This window comes from Pinus tabuliformis, chromosome 3_2, assembly GCF_031772625.1.
Source record: "Pinus tabuliformis cultivar Carrire ecotype Pingquan chromosome 3_2, CPIR1, whole genome shotgun sequence".
Classification (NCBI taxonomy): Eukaryota; Viridiplantae; Streptophyta; class Pinopsida; order Pinales; family Pinaceae; genus Pinus; species Pinus tabuliformis.
Window position 1 is genome coordinate 1,069,250,402 of NC_142302.1, and position 5,001 is coordinate 1,069,255,402.

The window sequence follows — 5,001 nt, forward strand, 5'->3', positions numbered from 1 at the left end:
GCAGCTATGCCAAAGGCAACTAGTGTATACGCAGTCTTTACTTGCTTAACTTGTGTGTATACGCACCTCCGCTGTGTCGAACCTGCGTACAGATCTATAAAAGATAATTTATTCTTTTACTTAATCAGACATCAGTTATACCTAGATTATTAGATTTATAGATCTAATCATACGTCAAATATAATAGATCAAAATCACACAATGATACTACTATTCAAGCCTTGAGATCTCAACCCATCAATAGATCTTAACCATCGTGTAATGCTCAGGTTCCTCCTTGATTCAGATCCAGCTGTAACTCAACAACCAATCACCAGTATTCCAGATCTTGCTCCTCTCAAGATATTCAACACATAAGTCCATACCTTTGCGAAATGATCTCCTTCCCTTTTTATAGTCTTAGGCCTTACTCAAACCATGGTCCAAAACCATTGAGAACTAATACTAGGGACCCAATACTTGGGTTCAACACTTTAAATTCAATACCAAGGACCAAAACCATAGGTTCAAAAATGTTGAACTAAATACCATGGACCATCCATAAGTTTTCCCACATGAACACGCTTTTCTTTGCATGAAAGTGACTGCATACGTATATGCGCCTTCTGATCGGTACAACCGCGTGTAGATGCGACTTTCTTACGATGAACCTGCATATACATCATTTTCTTTCATTCTCAGAGCCTGAAATGTGATCTCCCATTTGAGTGAGTTGCCATCAAGGACAACACTTATGTCATAGAGCGACACCTGTTCCAAACCTATGTCATAATGCCAACAAGATAGTGAATACATGGTGACACTAACTGATAGCAAAAGTGATTAAAAGTGCATGAAAAACATGAATGCAAGATTCAACAAATAGATCAAGATGCATGTCGGTGAAGCAGTTCACCAGTTGGGTGAACGTCTATGCAAAACAATTTCATGCATGCGACAGTAGTGAGATAGCAATGAAAACTGAAACAAAGCTAGGAAAAGCTAGTATACATGTAAAGTATAGCAAGTGTTCAAAGAAATAAAGAAAACAATACTCACACAAGTGAATACACAAAAAGTGATAGAAATGTTGAGAAAGACAAGTTGAGGCCACTTACTCGTGAATAGCTGAGACGGATGTGTCAAAGAGTCCTAGATTTGTTGTGGGATGTAAGAGCTCCAAGATTGATATGAATGAATGAGCTCTGATGCATCGAATAAATAAGTTTGGTCTCATGATGCACATGACACAAATCTAGGAAGAGGCAACACTTGGAGGGAGACTTCTAAAACAACTTTGCATGTAACCCTCGACTGCTAATAATAGCTCCCTGAATCATGGGATGCTCTTTGCATGTTGTCTCTTGCTATTTTGAGAAGAGAAATTCATTTATGCATGCAAGTCAGGTCTCCTTGGTCCAAGATGGAACTGGTCAACCAGATTGTTATTGCATGTAGTTGCCCAACTGCTCAGGAAAAATGTGCATTCCTAGCTGGGGGTGGGGCTAACTTTTGAGGAGGATTACACAATTTTTGGGTAGAGCAGTAGATTACTACCCAGATTTACACAAATCCTCGGCTGAGCATCCCTACTGGGAATGTTTGTGCAAATCTTGTTGGCAGTGTTGGCTGGCAGGATTATGCAATCCTGCAGCCCGGCAGGCTACCAACGATGATTTTTTAATTTATGGAGGGAAGGTTCAATGCCCTCCAGAAATGCACAAATTTCAAGGGGAAGCTGCTCATCCTTTAGCTGGACCAAGTTTGGGTGAACATCCTGGGAGGGGAATGGATCAATTGTGATCGACAGGTTGCCTTTGTGCAAGGAAAATAGTGAAGCTTGAGTACTTGATGAAGCAAGACAAAGTTCTATGAAAGGTTAGTAGGGAGACTCCAAAATGGGCTAAGGAAAAATTTTGGAGGGTGGTTGTATCCGCTACAACACTTGGCGACACACTGGTAGAACTCCAACTCTCTGAATGGACCTTGTTCGTGAAAAGCAAGTCTAACACCTCCGAAAGTATTGTTCAACTCTCATCTCATCTTAGCTTCACACTAGATTGATTGTAAGATGCATCATCTGCCAAACTCTTGGTTGATTGACACATATTCCAAGCCAAGGTAGCACAATTGTTTTCATTGGGGTTCAGGGGTATATAAGTGCACAAGCAATAAAGTTGTTAGAGTCTTAGGTTCATCTTTGGTGTTTCTCAACTGCCAGTAGGCCTGGATAGTACCCTAGTGGAGTCACATAGGAACATAAGCAAGGCTCTGCTACCAGTGAGCCTAGTCAGTAGCCCGACGGAGTTACTTTCATCACCTCCCTGCGCAGGAAACCTTTCTCTTCTTTTGCCTTGTTCACTTTTCATTTTGAATTTTTTGACTTTCATATTTTTATTTTTCACTGTGCATAGCACTTATTCATTTCAGAGGCAGAGGAGGGATCCCAACTTATTGAGAGCAAAGAGGTTGTTCCAATAGAGAAGTAATTTATTGTATCTCAGACATTCCTGTTAAGGTTTTCCCCCTCACCTTACTCTACTTGACTGAGCTAACAAGGGTTAACCCAAAAACAACTTACTAGAGAAGGTGACACTAGTTAGTGCACAAGCGTTGTGTTATCACTAAGGTTCACTTCGAAAAGTACATATTTTCCTTTGACGTATCATGGACTAAGAGCATCAAGCTCATCATACAGAGGTAATATGATAGATAACCAAGTAGTGATAGATGTACAAGCCCTCTTGTAATTTACCCAACTTTCTTCAAGAGTCATACATAATTTCATGCAAGACTAACCTACGAACGAAACAAATGAACTAACAAACATCAAAGCAAAGAAAAAGAAGAACAGAAAGTGAAATCAAAGTGAATAAGAAAACAAGAAAGAAAACAAACCAAAAAACAAAGCATGTAAGCAAGCAAGCATGCAAGAAAACAACTAAAAGGAAACACTACTCCTACTCCTACACTAACAGTGCATGGACTTGATCACGTGAAGAGGTAATTCCAATGTAGCCACGGGCGCATTGGTAGACCCATGTTGGTGAAGGCTTAGTTTGCGAGCAACCTGGTTGTGTGAACCAACAAGCAAGAAAGATATAACAATGAAGATAGCCACACTTCATGTTTCAAAGTACCCACAAGACATAGGTGAGTGAAAGTGCATGACGGACAGTCTGTGGAATTATCATGGTGTTGGGTGACACTATGTGCAACTTTGAAGCATAAGCACACTCTTGACTGTGACATGCAAGCAAATGAACGAAACAAAGATAACTTGCATTGCACATGAATTCTTGCAATGTAAGACTCCTCCAATGCATGAGAAATCAAATCGTGCAATTTGAGTGGAGGAAATGTGATTTGTGAGTGAGATGGATCTCCAATGCATGCAAATGAGTGATGATGAGTCTTGGATGATTGAACGATTTCATGATTGGAAGTGAGACTAACCCCAAGAGAGCGAGGTCCTGGCATAACCATTAGCTCAGGCTGAAGTGCCTCGACAGTCTTGGGTGTCTCAACTTCATCATCAGGTATATCATCATAAAATAGTGGCTTTGAAAGATAAAATATGATAGAGTCATGATCTTGATAAAAAATGGAAGTAAATCGATCACAGCCAGCACGATCAGAAAAATCAATGAATTATTCGGTATCCTCATGATTAGATGCATCAAACATAGGGGTAGATGAAAATCGAACAAACTCATCCTTTGTGTCTCTGGAAAAGATAGATGAAGGATCAAGTGCATCTTAAATGGGTAACTTATTCTCTCCATTGTTGAATGATGGACAAACATCCGGTGAGTCTTGGGAGTGATCAACAATGGGTGCATTTGTGGATGAAGACACACATGCAAAATCATGGATGGCAGGTTCACCAAAGAGGTTATGAAGGAACGGAAGGGCTCAGACAAAAGGGAGTCATACTTTGCCGAGTGTTGATGTTCAAGCCCCCATTCATACTCTTCATGAATGATGATGCATGTTGGTTGTGCAACACCAACTCCATCAATGGGTTGTTCCTCATTCACAATAAGTGAAGAGTTTAGAAGGGACGAACACAAGATAGCATCATTAGGGGGAACACCCGAGTGCGAAGATGAAGGTCGTAGATAAGAATGCATATGAGAAATTGAAGGACACACAACCAAATCTACATGGAAATTGAGTGAAGTGATGTTGGGAGCATGTGAAGGATGAATAGGTGTGTGAGTATCCTCTTCAGCATCACTGGGTAGTGATGGAACTGTTGAATGAGAGGAAGGCAGATAGTTAGTTCAGACGATGTCCGCATCCACATGATATTACGTAGCTCCATCAATGAATAATGTTGAGCGAGGCTTGATTCCAAAATTTCTCTTACGATGGGAATATTTCTTAAGGAAATACTCGAATCGGTCCCAAAGATAAGAAAATTTCACCTGGCTCCTCAGAGCTTGAAACTCCAAGTCACAAAAGCACTGCCAAAAATCAATAACTGATTCATGCAGAGCCCTTCGTTGCTATGATAGTTTCCTGTCAAGATGGTCCGGATCAAAATGATAGAACATGTCTTAAATGAGATCACAGAAGTGATCAAATGAGTGCATGGTGTCAGCCGGTAGGCTGAGAACCTAGCGAAATGGAGATTTGTGAAGTGTGTATGCAAGCAGTAAACCCGCCTGTTCATCAGAAAACTCGTCTTCCTCATGAAGCATGGAAATAAAGTTATGTAAGTGCTCAGGCCAAGCCACTTTGCCCTCACCATCATACATGTGAGTGGACAAGATATTGAAAAGCTTCCCCGTGATGGAGACATCTTCATGATTCGAGAAACAATGCAGGGGAAGACGATTGCAAGACTCCATGAAAGATGTGCAAAGGTTCAAAACTGGATGACAAGATACATCTTGTTATTAGGCCCTCCTTATAGCACCAGAAATGTTGACGGTGTTGGACCCACCAACATGTCAAGGGGATCTCCCCGATAAGAAGTCCTAATTAGAGCTCAGACCGTTTGGTGTAGGAGTCCCA